Raw genomic sequence first — 13,619 nt, forward strand, 5'->3', positions numbered from 1 at the left:
TACCGAAAAGATACCCATACCCGCTCACCTTTACTATTTTTAACCATAACACCTCTCGTAAGCGGCAAACTAATATCCACAGCCACCCTAATCCTCACACAACTGCTCCAGGATCCCACATCCTCTTCATCCACAGCAACAATCTTACCAATGCGCTGCCCTACAGCCTTAATTGACCCCAAATCCCTAAGGCAAATTAATAATCCGGACCCAAAAATCACATGAATTCATAAAAATATCATCAGGTTGTTCATGACCCACAACCTCCTGAAAAATAACAAGTTGACGTTCAAAGTGCCAAGGGCCCTCAAATAACACTCTATCCCTATCCTGTTTATTCAGGAATTCACACAAAAACAATCTATCACCAAATTCCTTTAACTCAAAAGAATTAATTCTCCATCCAATACGAAAGGCCTGAGCCATACCTTTGAGATTAATTGGTTTATGAGATAAAACCTTACCGATAACCCCAAACTTCGTCGCCTCCTCCGATCGCTGCTCCTGAACCGAATCAAGATCCAATACATCACCTTCCGCCACAGACAAGCGAATATTCTTCACCATCTGCTCTAACTGATCCGCCATTAATAGAACAAGATATTCAAAGAAATTGAAGAAAACTGAGATCAGATCTGAAAAACTGAGATCGAAACCAGAAAAAAAGAAAAAGAAAAGAGAAGAATCGACCAAAAAGCGGCAAAAAACCTTCACACCGCCAGCAGAAGGAGAGGAAGGAAAAAAGGGACCACAGGGGCAATACTAAGAGCTAATGCCCTAAAATGATCTTGATTGTTATACATTCCAAGAATAAAATTTAATGAAAAATTAGAGAGAATAAAAGAGTTTGTAATGAAAAATGAAGTAAAACTTTCAAAATCTATTTGTTGTAGGTATTTAAAAGAAATATTACTATTGTTTCAAAAAAAAAAAGAAATATTACTATTTATATATTTGAATAAATTGAAGTTTATAGGATCTTGTGGGTTTTTTAATAAAAAAATGTACAATAATTTCAGTAATAAAAAAGTAATACATTTTCTGATTATAAAAATCATAATGTCGGTTAACCGAGCCATCAAGATATTTTTTTTGAACTATTGCTGATTTTTGCTTGTATTATATAAAACTACAGTAAGTATCATTGGCCAACCATATAATATAAGAGCTATTTACATGAAAATAATATCTGATTATACGATTACAATTAAATTATATTATAAAACTTAATTCTCAATATGTCATTATTTTCTATATATCACATATAAAGTATGATTTTATGCACTAATTTATAAATTTTAAACTTCAATTCATAAATCCTAAACCCTAAAAAATATATCTTAGACCTCTAATTCATAAAATATAGTTCTTAAAATATATAAAAAAACAATGATTTTTTTAGTTTGACATTATTTAAATTAATATGGTTGTAAATAATTTTTTAACTTTGAATTTCTGTGTGAATTTCCCATAATATAATTACTCCTTTCTTTAGAAGAAGAAGAATAGGAAATGGAGGATACTCACTTGCTAAAGTAAACAACACCTAAAGGGTTAATCAATTTCTTCTTCGTAATATTACATGCGAGACAATGGCATCGTAACAGTAGAAGAATGGTTCTGTGAAGACTGCAACCAAGATAAAATTAAGGAAAAAGTACAAAAATAACCTTGTGGTTACACCTGTTTTCGAACAACACCAATGTGGTTTAAAAGTTTGCAAAATGGTACCTTGAGGTTCATTCTGTTAGCAGATACATACCAAATTGACTAACGGTGTTAAAATTCAAAGGGAAAAGAGTTAATTTGGTCTTTATATTTATTTATTTTATAAATTAAACCCCCTTATTATCTAATTATAACAAAAACCTAAAATAAAAAATAAAAATCAATTACACCATATTCTCCATCTCTCTTTAATTTTTTTTTTCTTTCTCTCTCCTCCCTCTCTCCTCTTTAATAGTTTAATAGGAAATAGCAAATGTAAATGCAATATTTAAGGAACAGAAAATACTATAATTTAGAAAGAGAGGAAATGTAGTATCCTTCTCTGTGTGATAATGCATATTAGGATAAATTTTACCCACCGTACTAAACTTTTTAAACATATACTAGCATACTTGTTATTAATTAACAGTCAAAGTGCTTTCATCCCAGACAGACTAATAATAGACAATATTGTGGTGGCTTATGAGATAATCCATAAGATGAAGAGTCTTAAACACGGTAAGGTGGGGAGTTCAGCGCTCAAACTAGATATGAGCAAAGCCTATGATCGTATTGAATGGGGATTTCTCAGACACATGCTTCAGAAGCTAGGTTTTCCGTTAATTTAGATCAATTGGATCACTCTATGCATCTCGACAGTCTCATATAAAATCATTCAGGATAACAGGGAGATAGGGCCTATTATTCCTCAGCAGGGTCTACGTCAAGGTGATCCACTCTCTCCCTTCCTATTTCTTATTTGTGTAGAGGGATTATCGACGCTTTTATTTGCCAGGGAGAGAAGCGGCACAATTCACGGTTTCAAGGTAACTAGACGCGCACCGGTTGTTTCTCATTTATTTTTTCGCAGACGACAGTCTACTCTTCTTCAAAGCAAGCAAAGCGGAAGCACATTGTATTCGTGAGTGTCTGGTAATCTATGAAATAGCTTCCGGGCAGAGTATTAATTATCAGAAATCAGCCGTTTTCTTCAGTTCAAACACCTCAAATTCAATAAAGGCAGAAATTACGGATGAGATTCGAGTAAATGAGGTATCAGCCCTTGACAATTACCTTGGTGCAACAATTGATATAGGCAGAAATAAATCCCAAGTTTTCGGTTTCTTAAAAGATAAAATCTAGAATAGAGTGAACAACTGGAAGGAGAAATTTCTATCAAGGGCGGGTAAGGAGGTGTCAATCAAATCAATCTTACAATCTATCCCAACATATCTGATGAGCATCTTTCTCATGCCTAATGAACTTTGCGATGATATTCACAAAATCTTAAATAGATTCTGGTGGAAATCAGCAGGCACTAATCCTTCAGGCATTCACTGGAAAAAATGGGAGAGTATTTGTCGGTCTAAGAATAAAGAAGGAATGGGCTTTAGAAATATTCACCTGTTCAATTTAGCATTGTTAGCTAAACAAAGCTGGAGGATAGTTCAAGAACCGCATTCACTGATGGCTACAATACTAAAGGCGCGCTACTTCCCGAACGAAGAATTTCTCCAAGCGAATATAGGTCACAATCCATCATTTATCTGGAGAAGTTTATTAGCAGGCAGATCTATCCTACGGGTTGAACTTCGATGTAAGGTCAGGAAAGGTCGAACTATTTACATTTGGGACAACCCTTGGCTCCTGGACAATTTGAATCTGTGGACTACTAGTCTGAGGCAGACGGACTATCAAGCGGATCGAGTAAGCGACCTTAAAGAGGATAATGACAACTGGAATATGGGATTAATCCGTAATATATTCAACGATAGGGACAGCCAACTGATTCTATCTATCCCTAACAGATTTCATGAGGGCACCGATTCCTGGTTCTGGCAGTTCACCCCGAATAAGCAATACTCAGTAAAAAGTGGATATTGGAAGGCGGTTGAAAACGAAACCGAGGATCCGCTACTCCTAGATCGGGTTAATTGGAATATGCTTTGGAAACTCCATGTTGCTCCTAAGGTGAAAAACTGTATCTGGAGAATGCTCTCACATTGTCTTCCAACAATGGCAAACTTGGCTAAACAACGCAGTTCACTTTCGAACAGATGCCCGATTTGTGACACGGTAAACTAGCAACATCACTGTCTGCTGCGGAATCTGCCGCTGGCATCCTATGGCATTTCTGGAAGTAACGAAACAAGGTAGTGTGGGAGAAAAATTTTAGCCTTCCAAGTTCAGTTCTCGCAGTGGCTTCAACGGAACACCAAGACTGGAAAAGTGCTCAAATCAGACTCAAAAGTTCTTCTCCCGCAAGGCAGGAAACGCATGCAAAATGGCGAAAACCAACTCTCAGTTTTCTGATATGTAACGTAGATGCCGACATCAACAACGAGGGTACATATTGTACATATGGTATGCTAATTCGTGACAATAATGGAGAGTGTGTACATGCTAGAAACGGGGGGATGGAGGATTTGAACGATCCCTCTCTCACGGAAGCAATGGCAATAAGAGAGGCTCTCAGTTGGATTAAAACACTGAATTTATCCCAAGTAATAGTCCAATCTGATTGTCTAAGCGTGGTACAAGCTATTCATTCTAAGGTGCCTAACCTTTCTTATTTTTCTGATGTTATTCAAGATTGTTTGTCTATTCTTCAAGATCTGAATTCAGTTTCGATCTCATTTATTAAGCGATCAGCGAATCTCGCAGCCCATTCTTTAGCAAAAGCTGTTAGATCTAGGTCTGATTGGGGTGTGTGGGCATGTCCACCACCTTTTCTTATCGATGTATTAGGTTCTGATTTAAGTTAATAATATTCTTTATTCTTTCAAAAAAAACTTGGATTTGTAGCGATAAAAAAATAATTAGAGACATAAAATAATCATTGACAGAATCTGATCAGAAACTTATCAGAATTGCCAATTTTAATAAAGCTTTTAATTAATTTAAAATGTGAAAATCTAATTCTATCTGCATTACAAGTATGAGTCTTTCTCTCAAAGACCATAAAAGACTAATCTTTAATGAGTAATTCTTTCTAATTCTTTATATTGTTTGTTTGGTTCTTTTGATTTTGGTAAGCTAATGCATACATTAATGGAGCTATAAGGTCACCTAATCCTCCATGTGTGTCTCTTTGATTTCTTCTTTTGTCTTCTCATCATCAGATTATAAGTAATTTGATTCTATTCCCTCAAAAATACCCAAATTGTTTCTCATTTTTCAATTAAAAATGCCAGCTTTACAAATGTGCCACATCGATTTAGAGCAAGGGAGTCACCGCCGGTCTATTACCGGAAGTGATGGCACCTGCTTTTCCGATGCAAAAGATGGGTCTTGCTACTCCCAGTCCTATTCAACCACCGGTGGCTCCTACGACGATTACACTTTCGCTTGTGTATCTGATACTGAGATTTTAAACGGCGGTGACTGTTTGGGTTCTAGGAATGTGTCTTCGGTCTCCGATTGCTCAGTGGAGGTGGTGATTGAGAATGGGGCGGCGGAGATAATGGTGCATTTAGATAAAGTGGAAAATGATTGTAGAGTTTGTCATCTGGGTTTGGAAAGCAATAGTCATGAATCTGGGATTCCGATTGAATTGGGTTGTTCTTGTAAAGATGATTTGACTGCTACTCATAAACACTGTGCTGAGACTTGGTTCAAGTAGAGGTTTGCATTTGAGGTCAAATTGCTTAACCTTTTTTATTGAATTGGGTAAGCAACAATATGAAGTAGTGCATCTAAGAAAAAGTTTTCTCGAATTTAATGATTATGAAATAGTTCTAATAGATATTATGCTCTTTATGATATAAAACATGATAACAGAAAAATAAAAAATAAAACTAAATCCGAAAATCATCTCTCTTAAGCTCTTAAAATTGAAAGATTTTGATGTGTTTCTCCTAAATCGCCTATGAAACCCAAAGTAAATCATAATCTCATAGAGTTTCTTAAAGATAAAAAAGATATTGGTAATTAAAAGCTTCACGGTGAGGTGCATCTACCGCTGGCTGCTCAGCGGCGGTTCTTCCTAGTTGTGCGGCATCTAACCTAGGGGAGGCACTGGCTATCCAGGGGGTTGGGAATTTTGCGGGCTCGGCCTTGGGGGTTAGGGTTTGTCAGGCAAAATATGTAGAGATGCATTCTGATCCCAATTCCATTTCCGAAGTGGATTCTAAGGTTATCAAGAATGCAGAAATTAAGAAAGGTTACGGAATAGGTGTGGGTAAAACTTCTTGGAGAGATACTGTATTGGGGGTGGTCGAGGAGGATCCAATGTTAGATGAGGAGATTATTGAGGCTGATTGTGAGGAGGACTTTTCTGATTCTGATAAGGAGGATGGAGAGTAGGACGACCCGCTTTGTCCTGTGATCCGGCTATCTTCTGCGGATAAACGCAATCTCCGGTCCAAATGGAAACTTGCTTTAATTGTGATTGTACTGGGCAAAAGAATTAGTTTCAATTATTTTGCTCAGAGGATCCAGGCTCAGTGGGCAAAGAAAGGAAAAGTCACCATTACTGACTTAGAATATGATTATTATGTTATCAAATTTACTAGAGTAGAGGACTTTAATGCGATCATCAATGGAGGCCCATATATCATTTCTAATCATGTTCTGGCTTTAAGGCCATGGGTCCCTAATTTTAATCCACATGACTGTTTTGTTAATAGAATTCTTACTTGGGTAAGATTTCCAGGGTTACCTATTGAATACTATAGTGAAAACTTTCTGAATAAAGTAAGTGGTCTTGTTGGGAAAGTTCATCATGTGGATAAAACCACCATTGGAGCAGAGAGAGGCAAATTTGCCAGGGTCTGTATTGATATTGATCTAGCCAAGCCTCTTTTATCTAAATTCTGTATTCAAAACACAGTTTACTATATTGAATATGAAGGCATTCATAATATTTGCTATGAATGTGGTATGTTTGGCCATACTTTTGATGGTTGTCCAAAGAAACAGAAGCTGGTTGAAGAGGTTATGGTGGCTGATAAGGGAAAAGAAGAGGGGGTTCAAGGTGAGGGGAGGAAATTTGGCCCCTGGATGTTAGCTAAAAGGGCGGTTAGTAGAAGGACTCGGGCAACTGCTGTTCAGAACCCTCCTCCTGAAATTAACAAGAAGATGATCCCTATCCAGACTGCCCCGGAGATCAAAGATAGACCCCCCAATAAGAAAGTTGATCCTGGTGTTGAAAAGATCCTTGGTTTTGGATCTAGATTTGGGATCCTATCTATTGAGGAAGCTCATAATTCTGATTAATCAAACGAGCATTTGGAGCTAAGCATGCAAGGGTTGGAGTCAGCTGAGCCAGAGGCCAATAAAGTTGAGTCTGTTAACTCTTTATTTGAATCTAAAGTCATTGCCGTGGAAAGATCCCAGAATCATGCCATGTTTGGGAAAAAAACTACATAATGAGGTTAGTATTCCAAAGTCCCATGCTGATAATACTAATGGTTTGGCTATAGGGGTTAATAAAAAGAGTATGAAAAATCCTAAGGGTGTTCAGAAAGTTAACCATAACTCTTTGCATATTCTGGATAAAAGAGGGTCGGCTGGTACTTCTTCTAGGCTCTCAGGAGCCCCAAATAAATACCTGGTTTAGGGTAGTGGGCCATGGTCGGTAGTCTGCCTTCTTGATGGACTTTTTTGTGTGGAATGTTAGAGGTGCGGCTAGTAAGGCTACCCGTATCCATGTCAAAGATTTAATTAAACAATTTAACCCTTCTGGTTTTGCTTTGCTGGAAACCAAAATCAGTGGAAACAAAGCAGATGAGGTGGTTAAAAAGTTTAGCAGTTGGAATTGTGTTAGATCGGAGGCTACTGGCCGGGCTGGGGGGATTTGGCTTTTCTGGAAGACAGATCATGTTCATATTGACATCATTAGTATGGATAAACAATTTATTCATAGTAAGGTTACTTATCCTGGGAATAAACCCTTCTTTATTACCTTTGTCTATGCTGATCCCATTTTGGCTAATCGTAAAAGGTTGTGGGAAGTTCTTTATTCTATTAGTAGTAGCATTTTGGAGGCTTGGTTCATGGCTGGGGATTTTAATGATATTGCCCTTATGAATGATCAAAGAGGGGGTGGGAACCACTATTAGAACCGGTGTCTCAACCACAAGCAAAATATGGACTTGTGTGGGCTTTCTGATCTAGGAGCTGCTGGTCATAAATTTACTTGGAAACGCAATAGTGTTTTTGTTCGTTTGGACAAAGTTTATGCGAATATTTCAGCTATCTATAGATTTCCTGAAGTGAAGGTGTTGAATCTTCCTTTTCGGCATTCAGATCATAGCCCTATCTTATTGAATATGGTGAGAAGCCGGCGGCCTAAAGGGGGCAGACCTTTTAGGTACCAGGTGGCCTGGGAATCCCACTCGGAGTTTAAAAACTTTGTTCAAGACAACTGGCAACCCCATTCCGATGTTCTCCTTGCTGCTGAGGGATTTAGAAGGAATGTGGTGGGATGGAATAAAAACATCTTTGGGCATATTATCAGAAGGAAGAATAAGCTTCTTAGAAGAATCGAAGGCATTCAACGCAGTCTAGAGTTTAGATTTGATCATAGCCTGAATGGTCTTCTTAGATCTCTCCAAAACGAATTAGAAGCTGTTTTGAGGTAGGAAGAGCTTCTTTGGTTTCAAAAATCCAGAAAGGCTTGGATCAAAGATGGAGATCGCAATACTAGGTTTTTCCACCTTTCAACTATTATTAGAAGACAGAGGAATCACATTGATGCTATCAAAGATTCAAATGGAAATTGGATCTATGAGGATGAGGATATCCGGTGCTTGGCACTTAGTTTTTATAAAGATTTATTTAAAGAAGAGGAAGTGGATCTGGATAAAGGCCTTTCTAGTATTTCTTTTCCTAGGATGGAAGAAGAAACAATCCGGGAAGCTTTCCATCCTATCGACCAGAAAGAGATTGATCTGTCTTTCTCTAGTATTGGGGCTTCCAAAGCTCCAAGAATTGATGGTATCCCTGCCAGTTTTTATCACAGACATTGGGATACTGTGAAGGAGGGCATTTACAGTTTTGTTAAAGGAGTTTTTAGTGGGTCCAACGATATTAGGATGGTGAATAAAACTCTTCTGGTCTTAATCCCTAAAGTTGAGAAATCGTCCTCCTTTTTTCAAATGAGGCCTATTAGTCTTTGTAATGTGATGTACAAAGCTATTACTAAAATTGTGGCTAATAGACTCAGGTGTATTCTTCTAGTGATTATTAGCCAGAATCAAGGTAGTTTTGTCCCTGGCAGACAGATGATGGATAATGTTGTTGTTGCCCAGGAGATGGTTCATTCCATGAAAATTAAGAAGGGTAAGAAAGGAATTGTGGTTCTGAAGCTGGACCTGGAGAAAGCCTACGACCGTCTAAACTGGAGTTTTCTTCTCGATAGTCTGAAGGAAGCTGGTATCCCGGAGAGTTGGAGGAATTTAATCGATTCCTGCATTTCTTCGCCTGTTTTTTAAGTCCTGATTAATGGAGATATGACAGAGGAATTTTCTCCTTCCAGGGGGATCCGTCAAGGGGACCCTATGAGCCCTTTCTTATTTGTTATTGCTATGGAGAGATTATCCCACCTTATCCAAGAAGCAGTGGACAATAGGAGGTTCCATCCAGTTTCCATCAACAAATTCTGTCCCTCAATTACTCATTTGTTCTTCGCAGATGATGTTATGATCTTTGTGGAAGGGAATGGGGAGCAGATTGGAGTTGTTATGGATATCCTTAATTGTTTATGTTTCGCTTCTGGCCAGAAGATCAATATCCATAAGTCCCGGATGTTGTGTTCCAAAAACATGAGTAAGGGGGTCTGTAAAAGGTTGAGCGATATATCTGGTATTCCTCTGACGAATTCCTTAGGTAAGTACCTGGGAGTTCCCCTCCATAGTGACAGAGTTTCCAAAGCCTCTTTTAAAGATATTCTGGACAAAGCTAATGGTAAATGTGCTAGTTGGAAAGCTAACTCTCTTTCTCTAGCGGGCCGTCTTACTTTGATTCAGTCTGTCAATTGTGCAACCCCGAATCATATTATGCAAGCTTGCAAATTGCCTGAGCCTGTTCTTAATGATCTTGATAAAATCAATAGGTGTTTTCTCTGGGGGAATCTTCTGAGGGGAAAAAGATCCACTTGGTTCCTTGGAAGGAGGTTTGCCAGCCCAAAAACATGGGAGGTCTTGGGATTAGACAAGCCAATGACAGTAATAAAGTTTTATTAATGAAACTTCTGTGGAGAATGTGGCAATTTCCTTCTTCTCTTTGGGTTCGTTTCCTTTGTGGAAAATATAGAAAAGATAAGATCTTTGGGGGTCCTAAGGAGAGAGTTGTTAATTGTTTTTTTTTGTGGAAAGGCCTCAGTACTGTGTTTTCTAATTTTTGTGCTAGTATAGGTTAGAAGGTGGGGAATGGGAAGAACATCAGCTTTTGGAATGATACCTGGATTGGTGATAAGCCCTTACTAGAAGTGTGTAGCTTAGTCCTCCAAGGAATATCCGCAATTGGATGATCGCTGATGTGGTGGATTCTGAGGGGGAATGGATTTGGGATAAATTTGAGTCCTTTTTTAATTTGGATACGCTCCTAAAAATTAGGGGGGTTAAGATAAGTAATATAGAGGAGGATAGGGATAGGCATTGTTGGGCTTTGACTAACAATGGAGCTTATACCTGTAAGTTAGCCTTTGAGGCACTTAACCATTATGGGACGGATCCTCATGCTGATGTTTGGAAAACCATTTGGTCTTTAAAAATTCCTTACCGTATTAGGAGTTTCATGTGGCTTGGTGTTAAGGACAGGTTGCTCACTAATTTGGATAGGAATAGACGGCATCTGGTGGATTTAGGGGCTTGTAGCAGGTGCAGAGGGAATATTGAAACTATTTGTCATGCTCTTAGGGACTGTACTAAGAGTAAGGAGGTGTGGAGGAAGGTTCTCCCTCATAACTTAATTTCTACTTTCTTGGCTCACTCTGAGCATGATTGGTTCATCGATGGAATTAGTGGGAAGTTATTGGTTAACCTTGAGCATGGTAATATCTTATTTGTTATTGTATGCCACCAGATTTGGAAGTGGAGGAATGCGAAAATCTTTGAAAGTAAATCTGTTTCTATTCCTAATTTAGCTGAGTTTTTCTCGGGAAAATTACTCGATATCACTGATAGCTTCAAAGGTGATTCTCTAATGAGGGCGACTCAGAAAAAGTCGGTTCATCTCCTTGGTTGGTGTAGGCCTAGGGAAGGAGTGATGAAATTGAACATTGATGGCTCTTGTCTCAAGGATGGTAAGATTGCTGCTGAAGGCGTGCTGAGAGACGAAGGGGGTGCCTGGTTGTCTGGGTTTACTCATAATCTAGGGTTGGGATCGTCTTTTTCGGCTGAGCTTTGGGGGATTCTTTCTGGCCTGAAGCTGGCCATGCACCTTGGTTTGAGGAAGCTGATTGTAGAATCTGATAACCTTGAGACTATCAATATGATCTCGGATACAAATGTTATCTGTATTAACTTCGATTTCCTAAAATTTAGCCATATCTTCAGAGAGTAGAACCGGGTTGCTGACCGTCTGGCAACTGCTGGTCATGATGGGATGTTGGGCGTTTCGATCCTTTCTTCTCCTCCTGCTTATCTTTCTTCTATTCTTTTTGAAGATAGGATGGGGGTTAGTCTTCCTAGGCTAATCCCAGGTTAATTGTTTTTGGTTTTGTTTTGCTTTTCCTTTCCTTTCCTACTAAAAAAAAAAAAAGCTTCACGGTGAGGTGATGAGAGTACAAATTGATTATTTATATAGTTGATGAATTAAAGATGAAGGACAATATTACCATATAATATTCTTTGGGATTAAAGTGTGATTAAAGTATGGAGAGATAAATTATTAATTTTGTTGTGGATACGGGAGATAATTATGGAAAAACTCTCAAATTGGCAATTGATATAAATTAAGGAATTGATGCCACTAAATTGAGGAATTTAGAAAGACTAATTGATACCCACGTTTTTATTAATATAGAGAGATAATAATTTGATCTTTTTAGAAAAATCAAATTTATAACTACATTGATTTTATTTTATTTTTTTAGTTTTCAATGGAAACTAATTTAAAACCTACACCAATTAACTAGTTAACTTTACTAATTAACAAAAACTGCAAAGATTATTAAAGAAAATAGAAAATTCTTCTTTGTGGGAAAGTGACGCTCTGCTAGGGTTTTGCTTGGGATTCCTTTGCCGCCGCCTCTCGTCGCCGCTCCTCTCCCGCCGCCTCTCACTGCCGCTTCTCTGCAACCGTCTCCCTCTCGCCACCGCTATGTCGGATCCCCTGTTTCTTTCTGGTCCTCGCGCTTTTTTCTTTCTCGGATCTGTGTCGCAGATCTCTCTCTCGCCGACCGGCCGTCCGCGTGTCCTTCCTGCGGTGTGTGGCGTCGGTGCGTTTTCTGGTTGCTGTCGAACCGCGGCTCTGTCTCTGTGAAGCAGCGGTTCTATTTAGGTTGGTGCGCGGCTGCCGTCGTCGGTTCGCTACCGCTGCCGCCTTGGGATATAACTAAAGGAAAATTATTAAATCAATTCCATATACAATAATCAACAAATAATTAATAATAAGATCTAACTATTATTTATCCTGCAATTTGTGACTGTGTTGTTCGTTACCTTTGCAATCATTTTCACTTGGACATGTCCGCACCAGGTGCGGAACCTCCGGACGCCGGAGGTGGTTACGACACTACCATGGATCTGGTTTTTCAATCGTATCGCGACTCCCTGATTGGAAAGAAAACAGCGGAAGCAACCTTTACGCGCAAGGACTTGATTGCGGATGGTACAGTTAGGGTATCGTATGCTAACCCTTTGAAACCAAGTTTTACCATCGGATCCCAGACACTTGATGAATGGTCTGAACCATGGAAAACAGCTCTTATTGTTAAGATTTTAGGAAAGAACTTCGGTTATATTGCACTACGTAAGCGTGCCTTGGAACTCTAGCAGTCACATGGTGAGGTGGATATTATGGATGTTGGACACGGCTTTCACCTTGTATAGTTTCATGACATGGAGGATAGGGAAAAAGTGATCCAAGAAGGACCATGGATGATTCAGGGGCATTATCTCTCGGTTCGAACCTGGTCACCAGACTTTGTTGCAGAAACTGCTACGATAGCATCAACCCTTGTGTGGGTTAGATTCCCTGATCTACCTATACAGTTCTATGAAGCAAATTTCATCTTGGCTGTTGCAAGTTCCATTGGCAAAGCAGTCAAGGTGGATCAAAACACTATTAAAGCATCGAGAGGTAAATTCGCTAGGGTGTGTATTGAAGTAGACTTACTGAAGCCACTGATTGCAGAGTTTGAAAGTAATGGAATTTCATACCGTGTTGAATACGAAGGGCTTCACGTGGCATGCACAAGATGTGGACGTTATGGACACTCCAGAACTAGCTGCCCCCTTCCTAGTATCTTCCCTGCTGACCCACCTGTTAGTCAACCTTCGAATGTGAACATTCAAGCTGAGGAAGGTTTGATCTCGAGTAACATGGAACTAGACAGGACGGTGGCTGAGAATGCTGAGGGTGAAAAGGTGCAGGATTATGGACCATGGATGATGGTGCCAAAAAGACGATGTACACCAAGAGCCCAAGGGGTGGGGGTGAGGGATGCAACACCACAAACCAAAATGAAAGCTCCTGATACTATTCAAACTAAGTTCGGAACTGACCCTCCTTTTGTCACTACAGCGAAACAATCGAATAGAGGGAAACAAGTGGAGATGTCAGGTTCTAAGGTGTTCTCAGCGAAAGCTAGCACGTCAAAGAATCACCCCTTTAGCTTAGGCCGACATGGAAAGAAATCGTCAGGAGTTAGTATTACTAGTACTCTCAGGGACTTCACCAACAAAAATAAATTTGCTAGTCTTCAATTTGGTGTAGCTAATCCATCTGTGGATTTGGGAGCCAAT

The sequence above is a fragment of the Euphorbia lathyris genome, chromosome 1 (assembly GCF_963576675.1).
Source record: "Euphorbia lathyris chromosome 1, ddEupLath1.1, whole genome shotgun sequence".
Classification (NCBI taxonomy): domain Eukaryota; kingdom Viridiplantae; phylum Streptophyta; class Magnoliopsida; order Malpighiales; family Euphorbiaceae; genus Euphorbia; species Euphorbia lathyris.